Here is a 12985-nt window from a genome sequence, read left to right as displayed (position 1 = left end):
GTGAATCAGCATTTCTCTCGTTATGGAATTTTATTTGAAAAGAAAAAAACAAGGAGACTTTCAGTGGAGGAAATTATCTGAATTCTTGTTAATATTCTATTAATTACTGCAGTGAAAACTTCATTTATTAAACAGTTATTGTGTGTACCTTACCATATTCCTAGCTATAATCTGACATTGGTCTAGCACCTAATGTGCAATTCAAATAATTAAGCAACTCCTATTTCATCTTAAGACTGCAATGCAAGTCACGTTTTTCTTTTTATCTTCTTCCCATATATCTCCTTTCTCTTTTAATATCATACTTATTTAAGTTATTTGTTGATTATGAAACTTTCAGAATTTTATACAAATGTGTGCGTGTGTGTGCATGCACACAAGTGGTGGGTTTCAAAATTTTTTACTACTGGTTCTGTGTGTGGGGCTTGGTGGGAGTGGCTTGGTGGGCGTGGCAGGGGAAGGTTACTGCAAAATCCCCATTTCCTCCCGATCAGCTGGAATTCAGGAGGCAGAGAATAGATGCGGGCAGGGCCAATCAGAGGTGGTATTTACTGGTTCTCCGAGCTACTCAAAATTTCCGCTACCGGTTCTCCAGAACTGGTCAGAACCTGCTGAAACCCACCTCTGATGCACACACACACATACATGGAAATGATTTTCAAGCCTTAGAGGAGAAAGTCAAGGTGCATAGTGAACAATGGGACTAAAATTATAAAGAACATGCTAATGACAACACATAAAGTGAACAGCTTTTGAAGTGACCATGAAGACTGAAAGAGGGATAGCTTTTGCCTTTTATTGCCTAGCAACAGTAAAGGAACCAGCAAACCGAAATACGGCACAGACCAGTCCTTAGGTTTTAGATGTTTAGATGCTCTGACATATCTAGACAAGGTCAGAATCATACAGGCAATGCCTTTTCCGTGAACTCTGTGAAAATTAACTTTGAAGAAGCAGGACAGAAAAAGCATTGATGGTTATGAACACTAATAGTGGAGAAGACTGCTGAGAACAACAGATACACAAGGCAAATAAATGGTTCATAAGACATACCAGTCTAAAATTCTCACTCAAGGTGCAAATGGAAAGGCTCAATTACGTATTCTGGATATATTATGCAAAGCCCTAAATCTCTAGAGAACTCCATCATCCTGGGAAGAGTAGAAAGAAAGAAAGTAAAGGACAACCAACCAGAATGTGCATAGACTCAGTTATGGTAGTGACGAGTGCATGATGTCAGAAGACCTAAGTCTTAAAGGGACAGGTTGGGAGCAGATCCTGCTGAAGAATTGTTCATTTTGCAAAAGTATTTCAGTATTTTTGTTTTTATTTTACTTCTGCAAGTGAATTACATTCTACAAAATGAATTTATTTCAGTAAGTTGCCTATAAAGATAAATTTGGCAGAAGCTCTGTAAAACATAGCAACTGTGGTACTGATATTTATATGATGGAGAAAATCTATTTATGGTGGTCATTAAGAGTTGTCACCAACTTGATGGCACATAATCAATAATATGGATTGTTGTATATTTTTCAATCTTCTATGATGCTATGAGAAAATTTCTAATATTTTAGAAAAAAAATCAATATTGTTAAAAAATCTTTTTAAAATTCTTAATTTGAGCATTTCCTCATATATGTGGGAGGGGTGAGAAACCCTAGTTTGTGGACATGTTATTCAACATTTTGTACTATTTTTTCATCTCTTTACATTATTCATTGAATAAAATAGCAAAAGACAGCTAGACATTATCCTAAGGGTGCATGTTGTCATAGTACATCATGGGAAATAATGTATTAGAAATGAGGGTAAAGCTGAACTCAGAGATTCATAATGGGAAATGCATAAAGCACCAGGGTAATAAAAATGTATGCATGCATCTCTCTTATTCTAGATCCTTGACTTGGCAATAACAAAGCTACCCAAAACATTTAGAAATGTTGCTGACACAAAACCAGCATTGTACTATCCCTACAAAAAAGCAGGCAATGTAGAGATACCCGTACAGCAATTGACACCATTCCAGAAAAAGATGGTGCAAATTTCTAATATTTCATCTTTCCCCTTGCCTACCCCATCCCATAACTTGTAACTAATTGTACCATTAGATTCTAAAAACAGTAGAGAAACCAAATCAGTAAGAGGACAAAGGAAATTAATTTGAAAAAGACAAGTAGGTTATAAGGAAAGAGAAAGGAGAAACATAATCTTACTAATTTTAGAGCCATGTCTTTCCAAGGTTAAGCAGTGTGACCCCTTTTCTGATGAAGGTTTTTTAAAACTCATAAGCTCTTTTGTATCCTGCCAGTAAAATTGGTACAGGACTATATTCCACACATCAGACAATCCTTTTTTGAACTTTTGCCCTGCACATGTAAATTAAAGTAAAATCCTCTCAAGTCATCTGTACCTTTTCTTCATCTATCTCAGGCATGTTCAACTCAAAGCCCATGGACCTTGTGCGATCCTGGACAGTAATGTAGCCCCACAAGATATAATAAAAATATAAAAAATATAGGAAGTTTATTATTTATTTATATTAACCAAATTATATATTCATATGCATCCCAAGACAATTCCTCTTCACTCAACATGACCCAGGCAAATCAAAAGATTGGACACCCATGATCTAACTCCGTGATGGTGAACCTATGGCACATATCAGTGGGCATGCGAGCTCAGCTCTAGCACGCATGCATGCGCTGGTCAGCTGATTTCCAGGCCTTCTGGGCCCACCAGAAATAGGGAAGCAGGCTGTTTCCTGCCTCCGGAGGGCCTGGGTGGTGGTGGGGAAGGCCCGTTTTTCTCTCTCACCTGGCTCCAGAGCCTCTATGAGTCTGGGGAGGGTGAAAACAGCTTCTCTGGGAATCTCTGGAGGCTGGGGACAGCAAAAAACATCACTTCCTATCTAACCAGAAGTTGGGAAATGGGCCGTTTCTGGCCTCTGGAAGGGCTGGGAGTGGGAAAGGCTGTTTTCGCCCTCCCCGGACTCATAGCGAGGCTCGAGCCAGGTGAGAGAGAAAAATGGGCCTACCGGGCCATCGCATGCCAGGAGCGGGGGGGGTCGCGCACGCATGCGTGAGGGCGGGGCGCATAGAATTATGGGTGTGGCCACGCATGTGTGTGAGCCCCCCCGCCCCCCTTCCTGGCATGCGATTCCAAAAAGGTTAGCCATCAGTGATCTTACTTGTTCTTTATAGCAGTCTAACAATAAAAAGGCTGTTTCCTTGTCTTGAGAAAGTCCTCCAAACTTCATAAGCAGATCCAAACACTGTACATTAGTTGTCTTACCAGAAGTGGCTACTTGTATCTTCTTCCAGGAGTCTTTTCAGCTATAGAATCAAATCTTGCAGCCCTGGGATTTCCTAGTGGTTTCCATTTCTAAACCATTTCTGACTTTAACTAGTTTAGAGATGGGACAAGAATGGCTATGGGTTTGGCGTTACTTATATCTTTGGAAGTCTAAAATTTCCTGAAAAGTTAAGCTAATATTAGTCTTAAGTGTTATAAGTTGGAGGTGAAGGAGAAATAAATGCTCTTGTAAAAGCCTTTCTGTCAGGCTCAAATAACTAGAATCATTGTTGAGTTCTAAGCACAGAAGAGTTTATTATTGCTAGCTCTAATACAACTAATGGTCAAAGCTAAATTAACACTAGATAAGGGTCCACTGAATTCATAGAGGGCTGGACTTACCGTAGGTCTCTTGTGGCAGTATGACTCCAACCTGATGACATCTTTAATCTCTCCTTCCAGCTCAGCCTGTTCTTCTCCTACACCTTCTTAGTGACTGAAAGTTTGTGAAGTCATGATCAAAATCTGCATTGCTGAAGCCCTTTTAGGTATGCAGAGAAGATGAAAGAAAATCAGCTGGAAACAATGCATAGACTAAAAATATTGCGGCGGAAAATCCTACTGGTGGTGGCAATAACACTGTTTTGAGATGGAAAAAAAATACTGAACCTATGCACAGATGGGGAGACGTTATGGGGCAGTACTGCTACCCTCTTGTTCATTGTGCTCATCATCATGGCTCCTTGCTGCGTGACAAAAAGCCCTGCCCGAGCTGTTGGAGTTGCTGGCTAGGTTGGCAGTTGAAACCCCTAGACTGTTGGTCATGGGGGATTTCAATTTGCCATCAACTGGCGTGGCATCCTCGACGGCCCAGGAGTTCATGGCTTCCATGACAGCCATGGACCTGACTCAATTAGTGGACGGTCCTACCCACATCGAGGGAGGCACTCTAGACTTGATTTTTATCTCTGGCCAGTGGTCGAATGATCTGCTTTTAAATGATTTAGTTGTCGAGCCTTTGTCATGGTCGGACCATTCTCTCCTTCGGCTGGACTTTTGGACCGCTACTCAACACCGCAGGGAGACGGAACCAATGCGTTGGTTCTGTCCCAGGCGCCTGATGGACCCGGAGAGGTTCCTGACGGAGCTTGGGCCATTTCCTGAGAATCTGGCCCGCGGCATGGCTGAAGAACTAGTCGCGGCCTGGGAACAGGCCGCGGCTGGGGCTTTGGACCGTGTCGTGCCTTTGCGGCCTCTGACCCGACGTAGGTCTCAACCAGCTCCCTGGTTTTCCGAGGAGCTAAGGGAGATGAAACGCCGGATAAGACGCCTAGAGAGTGCTTGGAGATCCAGCCGTTCCGAGGCTGAGTGGACACTAGTTAGGTCATATAGTAGGACCTACCTAGTGGCATTGAGGGAAGCTAAACGTCTCTATGTTTCCTCCCTCATTGCGTTGGCAGATAACCGCCCGGCCACCCTGTTTCGGGTGACCCGCTCTCTCCTACAACAGGAGGTGCGGGATGACCCGTTACAAGGGCGTGCCGAGGAGTTTAACAGTTATCTATACGATAAAATCGTTCAGCTTCGGGATGGATTGGATCAAAATTGGGTAGATCCAGGCAAGGGATTCGAGACTCGTCTTGTTGAGACGGTTTGGGATAATTTTGACCCTGTGACTCCCGAGGACATGGACAGGTTGCTGGGGAGATTGAATGCCACCACATGTTTACTGGACCCGTGCCCCTACTGGTTGGTGCTGGCCACGCAGGAGGTGACACGAGGCTGGCTCCAGGGGGTTACAAATGCTTCTTTGTTGGAGGGGGCTTTTCCTACTGCCTTGAAAGAGGCGGTGGTGAGACCCCTCCTCAAGAAGCCTTCCCTGGACCCAGCTGTGTTAGGTAATTATCGTCCGGTCTCCAACCTTAGCTTTCTGGCGAAGGTTGTAGAGAGTGCGGCGGCATGTCAATTACCCCAGTACCTGGATGAAGCTGTCTATCTAGACCTGTTCCAGTCCGGCTTTCGACCCGGATACAGCACGGAGACGGCTTTGGTTGCGTTGGTTGATGATCTCTGGAGGGCCAGGGACAAGGGTTACTCCTCTGCCCTGGTCCTATTAGACCTCTCAGCGGCTTTCGATACCATCGACCATGGTATCTTGCTGCGCCGGCTGGGGAGTTTGGAAGTGGGAGGCACCGTTTATCGGTGGTTCTCCTCCTATCTCTCTGACCGGTCGTAGACAGTGTTGGCAGGGGGGCAGAGATCGACCTCGAGGCGCCTCATGTGTGGGGTGCCGCAGGGGTCGATTCTCTCGCCTCTCCTGTTCAACATCTATATGAAGCCGCTGGGTGAGATCATCAGTGGTTTTGGGGTGAGATACCAACTGTATGCTGATGATACGCAGCTGTACTTTTCCACCCCAGGCCACCTCAACGAAGCTATCGAAGTACTGTCCCGGTGTCTGGAAGCCGTACGGGTCTGGATGGGGAGGAACAGGCTCAAGCTTAATCCCTCCAAGACGGAGTGGCTGTGGATGCCGGCACCCCGGTACAGTCAGCTGCAGCCGCGGCTGACTGTTGGGGGCAAGTCATTTGCCCCGATGGAAAGGGTGCGCAACTTGGGCGTTCTCCTGGATGGGCGGTTGTCGTTTGAAGATCACCTGACGACTGTTTCCAGGAGAGCTTTTTATCAGGTTCACCTGATTCGCTAGTTGTGCCCCTTCCTGGACCGGGATGCCCTATGCATGGTCACTCATGCTCTTGTTACCTCTCGCTTGGATTACTGCAATGTTCTCTACATGGGGCTCCCCTTGAAGAGCACTCGGAGGCTCCAGTTAGTCCAGAATGCAGCTGCGCGGGTGATAGAGGGAGTGGTTCGGAGCTCCCATGTAACACCCATCCTGCGCAGACTGCACTGGCTGCCTGTTGTCTTCCGGGTGCGCTTCAAGGTATTGGTTACCACCTTTAAAGCGCTCCATGGCTTAGGACCGGGATATTTACGGGACCGCCTACTGCCATCTTGTATCTCCCAGCGACCTGTGCGTTCTCACAGAGAGGGACTCCTTAGGGTGCCGTCAGCCAAGCAATGTCAACTGGCGGCCCCCAGGGGAAGAGCCTTCTCTGTGGGGGCTCCTACTCTGTGGAACGAGCTTCCCCCTGGACTCCGACAAATACCTGACCTCCGGACCTTTTGCCGCGAACTTAAGACTTATTTGTTTCGTCTTGCTGGACTGGCTTGAATTTTAATTTTAATTTTTTAGCTGATTTTATGGGGTTTTAAGTTTTTATTAATTATTAGGGTTACTTGTATTTTAATATTGGGCCAAATTTAATAAGTTTTTTTAATGTTTGTTTTTAATATTGTATGTATTGCTGTATTTTTATTTTGGCTGTAAACCGCCCTGAGTCCTTCGGGAGAAGGGCGGTATACAAATTAAAATATTATTATTATTATTATTATTATTATTATTATTATTATTATTATTATTATTATTATTATTATTATTATTATTTTTATTTTTTATTTATTTATTTATTTATTTATTTATTTATTTATTTATTTATTTATTTATTTATTTATTTATTTACATTTATATCCCGCCCTTCTCCGAAGACTCAGGGCGGCTTACATTGTGTAAGGCAATAGTCTCATTCTATTTGTATATTTATATACAAAGTCAACTTATTGCCCCCCCAACAATCTGGGTCCTCATTTTACCTACCTTATAAAGGATGGAAGGCTGAGTCAACCTTGGGCCTGGTGGGACTCGAGCCTGCAGTAATTGCAGGCAGCTGTGTTTAATAACAGGCTTCTTACAGCCTGAGCCACACCGCGGCCCAAGGTATTATTATTATTATTATGTTCCTACTACTCCTACTGGATATGCGGCAAAGGACTAGTTCTGACTTTAAATATGTACCCATTTCCCCGAAAATAAGACCCTGTCTTATATTTTTTTCAACCCTGAAATAAGTGCTTGGCCTTATTTTCGGGGAGGTCTTATTATTTTGGGGTGCATGGAGCAAGATGGGGCTCCTCTTGCCATCTTACCTGATTTCCAGCTTTGCGTTTAAATATTTTTGGGGAGGGCTTATTTTTGGGGGGAGGCTTATTTTAGCGCATGCGCTCAAAAGCACGTTGGGCTTATTATCAGGGGATGTCTTATTTTCAGGAAAACAGGGTATGTAGTACTTGATACTGAAGTCCCATAGGACTTTTTATGGCAACCTGTGCCGCCCCTTCCAAGGAGATCTTCCTAGGAGACATTGCTGATGCAGTTCTATTTTCATGAAGTGAAGAGGGTTAAGCCAGTCAATGTTATTCTGTTATGACTCCAATACTGTAATCTAGAACTGTGTTTATATTGATCTTTTTGGGGAGAACCATCTGGAAGCAATCAAAACTGCTTCCAGATGATTGCATATTGATGTTTCACTATGTCATGTATTGTATATAGCGTATAGTTGTCCGTTGCAGTTCTCATTCTGGTCCTCTTTTGGAGCAGGAAAATACTCTCTCCTAATTGGTTGTTTGGCTGATCAGTTTCATATAAAAGGAGCTGTATCTGCCAGGGAGCATGGTTGTCTCACAGGCAGTACTGAATAAAGAACTGTTAGAAATCACTCTGGCCTTATCTCCATTCTTCGCCCAGAACTTAACATACTATCTGCAATTTTGTCATCATATTACTTATTATAAATGTATTTATTATTAGTGGTCTGTATTAATTGTGCCAGGGTTTGATTTATTATTGGGAATATTTTATTTATATGTTTTAACTGTTGCAAGCGACCTGGAATGTGGAAGAAATATAGGTTTGATCGGATAGATGGAGGGATGATAGATAGAGAAATAGATACTGTGGGACACCTTTTGCATGAAAAATGGGATTGTTCTCATGTACTGCAAAAGCGAGCAGTTGAAAAAGTGAAAAGAAATATTCTTGTTTTTAGATATTGGAGGCTTTGTGTGCCCTTAACAATGAGTGAAGCAGGGCCAGTGTCACTTCCTGAAGAGGAATAATGTGCTGTATAATTGCAGTCATTAATATACCTTTCTAAAACAGATGACATACAAGCAATTCAATCTTCAAGCAGCAGACATTCCTGTACTGAGAAATTACTTATAAATAAATAAAGGTCCTACTTAACCACATATGGTCATTTCTAACAAGCAAAATATTTATGTAGCAGAAAATAGGTTTATATTCAACATAGATAACATATTATATAAATTTTATAGACTAAACTTATTTCCCAGAACAATGATGGCTAAGCTTTTGGGTTTAATATGTCAGAAATTCTAAAAGTGCCTAATCTGACTCTGCTACCTCCTTCACCCCCCAACAAAAGAGAAACAATTCTTTACACATTCATTTAGGTTTTGTTTTTTTAATAAATCCAATCCAATTTTGTATGATCTCCAGGATCTGCTTCATTCTGCTCTCTCAGCTGGCAAGCCTCTGTGGCCTATGCAAGGCAGTTCCGGGTCACACAAGGCCTTCTTTCTTGACGTGTCTTCATAGAATGCTCTTCCATAGCCCCTGCAGCCTCAGAAAACTGCACGGAAATTTACAAGTAAACATTTCATATCTGCTTCTGTGATCACATTCTATATGGGTGTAATTGTGGAGAGATGAAAAACAATAGAGGATTTAGTTTTTACAGTACTTTTTCTGCCTACCATCTACAGCACTGCATGTGCCAAGTAAGATCAAGGCCCATGCAGTTATTTGGAATGGATGTAACAACAACCGAGATTAACTATTTCGTTGGACTGTGACTATTTTTTTTAACTGAAAACAGACAGTTGCCACTCATATTTGGATCAGGGCTGGTATTAGTCTCAGAGGGGCAAAATACTATAAGTACTGTAAGTACAACAGAGAGTGGAGGGACACTGAAAACATGGTAACTGTATTTATATTCTGCAAGAAGAGTGCGTTTTGGAGAGCTGTTTGCTCTTTTCTATTCTTGGGGTAGCTTTTCAGCATATCAGAGGTATTCAAATGGCAAATCTTTAAAATGCTGTAACTGCACCTCTGTTAAGAAATATTGAACAAAACCTTAAGATTGCTATAATTTTGTATCACATTGTTTTAATTACTTTGGCTGAATGTATCCTCTTTTTATCATGCTATTTTCATGAATGCTTTATTGCACTGAATATTTAACAATGTACCTTTATGTTAATCAGCAAATTCCAATTATTAGAGATATTTAATAATACAATAAATGTTCTCCTTGGTTGAAAGCATTTCTTGAATTCTTATTTCTTATAGAATAGAATAGAATAGAATAGAATAGAATAGAATAGAATAGAATTTATTGGCCAAGTGTGATTGGACACACAAGGAATTTGTTTTGGTGCATATGCTCTCAGTGTACATAAAAGAAAAAAAAACCTTCATCAAAAGTACAACATTTACAACACAAACGATGGTCATAAGTTGCGATTTAACCCTTAATGATAGCAACAAAAAGTTACAGTCATACAGTCATAAGTGGAAAGAGATTGGTGATGAAAACGATGAGAAGATTAATAGTAGTTTAGATTTAGTAAATAGTTTGAAGTGTTGAGGAAATTATTTGTTTAGCAGAGTGATGGCCTTCGGGAAAAAACTGTTCTTGTGTCTAGTTGTTCTGGTGTGCAATGCTCTATAGCATTGTTTTGATGTTAGGAGTTGAAACAGTTTATGTCCTGGATGTGGGTGATCTGTAAATATTTTCACGGCCCTCTTCTTGACTATAACTTGTTGCTGGCAATCCTTATGATTTATATTGATATATTGACCATCAATTGTGTTGTAAATGTTGTACCTTGATGAACGTATCTTTTATTTTATGTACACTGAGAGCATATGCACCAAGACAAATTCCTTGTGTGTCCAATCACACTTGGCCAATAAAATTCTATTCTATTCTATTCTATTCTATTCTATTCTATTCTATTCTATTCTATTCTATTCTATTCTATTCTTGATTCGTGCAGTATACAGGTCCTCAATGGAAGGCAGGTTGGTAGCAATTATTGTTTCTGCAGTTCTAATTATCCTCTGAAGTCTGTGTCTTTCTTGTTGGGTTGCAGAACCAAACCAGACAGTTATAGAGGTGCAAATGACAGACTCAATAATTCCTCTGTAGAACTGGATCAGCAGCTCCTTGGGCAGTTTGAGCTTTCTGAGTTGGCGCAGAAAGAACAGTCTTTGTTGTCCTTTTTTGATGATGTTTTTGATGTTAACTGTCCATTTTAGATCTTGCGATATGATAGAACCTAGAAATTTGAAGGTTTCTACTGTTGATACTGTGTTGTCAAGTATTGTGAGAGGTGGAAGTATGGAAGGGTTCTCCTAAAGTCTACCACCATTTCTACAGTTTTGAGTGTGTTCAATTCCAGATTGTTACGGTTGCACCACAAGGCTAGTCGTTCGACCTTTCTATATGCGGATTCGTCATTGTCTCGAATGCGACCAATCACTGTTGTGTCATCTGCAATCTTCAGTAGTTTAACAGATGGATCGTTGGAGATGCAGTCATTGGTATACAGAGAGAAGTGGGGAGAGCACACAGCCTTGGGGGGGCCCTGTGCTAATTGTACAGGTATCTGAAGTGATCCCGCTTAGCTTTACCTGCTGCTTCCTGTTTGTTAGGAAGCTTGTGATCCACTTACAAGTCTGTTCAGGTACTTGTAGCTGGTTTAGCTTAGTTAGAAGAGTGTCTGGAATGATGGTATTGAATGCTGAACTAAAGTCTACAAAGAGGACCCTTACATAGATCTTTGGAGATTCAAGATGTTGTAAGATGTAGTGCAGAGCCATATTAACAGCATCATCTGTTGATCTATTTGCTCGGTATGCAAATTGCAGGGGGTCTAACAGCGGGTCCGTGATGGTTTTCAAGGGAGACAGCACTAGCCTTTCAAAGGTTTTCATGACGACAGATGTTAGAGCAACTTGTCTGTAGTCATTCAGTTCCTTGATAGTGGGCTTCTTTGGCACTGGGATGATGGTAGAGCGTTTGAAGCAAGAAGGAACATAGCACATCTCTAGTGATTTGTTGAAGATATGGGTGAAGATGGGGGCCAATTGGTCAGCACAGACTTTTAAGCAAGAATCTTATACTAAGATTAATGATACTTCTGATTACTGTCATTGTCCCTCAGCCCTAGGAAGGAAGGCAAGTCATTTCTGAAAAACTTTGTCATGAAAACTTTAGGGACTAGTCCAGTCTGTTGCCAGGAATGAACATAGACTGCAAGGACTCATCATTAAACAAACACGCTTCTCATCCCTATGATGGTTTGTCTACTCCTCAGGTCTTTTATCTAGGTCCTCTGGTCCTTTATCAGATGCCTGGGAGCTAGAGGGTTCTGCACAGTATCTTAGCTTATGATGTGTTTCTGTGTGTGTGTCTGAAACCCAGATGATTGTGGCTTATTCATAAGATTATGAATCCCTGATGTCCCTAAGGAGGTGTGCATAAGCATACCAGCGTGCCTACCGTCCCTGTCCTACTGTTCCCAATTATATGTAATCATTCTATGTATTTATGGCTATGTTTTGCCAATTAATATCTTTTTTTATGTGTGCCAAAAAATTTTCATGTATCCATGTCTGTGTCTACTCTGTTACTTGTTTTCTTGTATTTGTTGACAAATAAAATAAATAAATAAATATTCCTAACTATTTAGGAATAGGGCCGGGAAGTGGCTCACCAGGCTAATGCAGCCTGTTATTAACACACAGCTGCCTGCAATTACAATTACTGCAGGCTCGAATCCCACCAGGCCCAAGGTTGATTCAGCCTTCCATCCTTTATAAGGTAGGTAAAATGAGGACCCAGATTGTTGGGGGGGCAATAAGTTGACTTTGTATATAAATATACAAATAGGATGAGACTATTGCTTTACACAATGCAAGCCGCCCTGAGTCTTCGGAGAAGGGCGGGATATAAATTCAAATTAAAAAAAATATATGCATGAACTACCATCATTTGGCCTGTGTGACTTAAATTTCTAGCTTTGTCCAGTTTCATCCTAAAATACCGCTTTTAAGAGCCTCCCAGCCCCTTCTTCAGAGCTTCCATTCTCTCAACCACCACCCAGGGGTGAAATCCAGCAGGTTCTGAAGAAATGGTAGCAGAAATTTTGAGCATTTCAGAGAACCGGTAGTGGAAATTTTGAGTAGTTCGGAGAACCAGCAAATACCACGTCTGGCTGGCCCCAGAGTGGGGTGGGAGTGGAGATTTTGCAATACCCTTCCCCCAGGAGTGGAGAGAGAATGGGGATTTTGCAGTATCCTTCCCCTGCCACGCCCACCAAGCCACACCACGCCCACCAAGCCATGCCAACAGAACCGGTAGTAAAAAAATTTGGATTTCACCAGTGCCACCACCCCGTTCTCAACTCCTCCAGCTTCAAAAAAACCCTAAGAAACAAACAATAGTTGAACAACAGTTCTCAGCACCCCAGCGAAGCGATGTAAAAAACGCAATCCACTGTCAGTCTGCCTTCCACTTTTAGGCGCTGGACCCCCATTGAAAGGGGACGGGAGGGCAAGCCACTACAGCGCAGTATAGTCTTGCATTATTATACTGATTCCTTGAGGCCGACAGGGAGCGCCCTCGAGCGGCCAATGGAGACTACATTTCCCAGCAGGCCGAGGCGCCGAATAACGTCACCCTCGAAGTTTAAAGCG

Source organism: Ahaetulla prasina, chromosome 1 (assembly GCF_028640845.1).
Source record: "Ahaetulla prasina isolate Xishuangbanna chromosome 1, ASM2864084v1, whole genome shotgun sequence".
NCBI classification, from domain to species: Eukaryota; Metazoa; Chordata; class Lepidosauria; order Squamata; family Colubridae; genus Ahaetulla; species Ahaetulla prasina.
Note: the sequence above shows the minus strand (reverse complement) of the source record.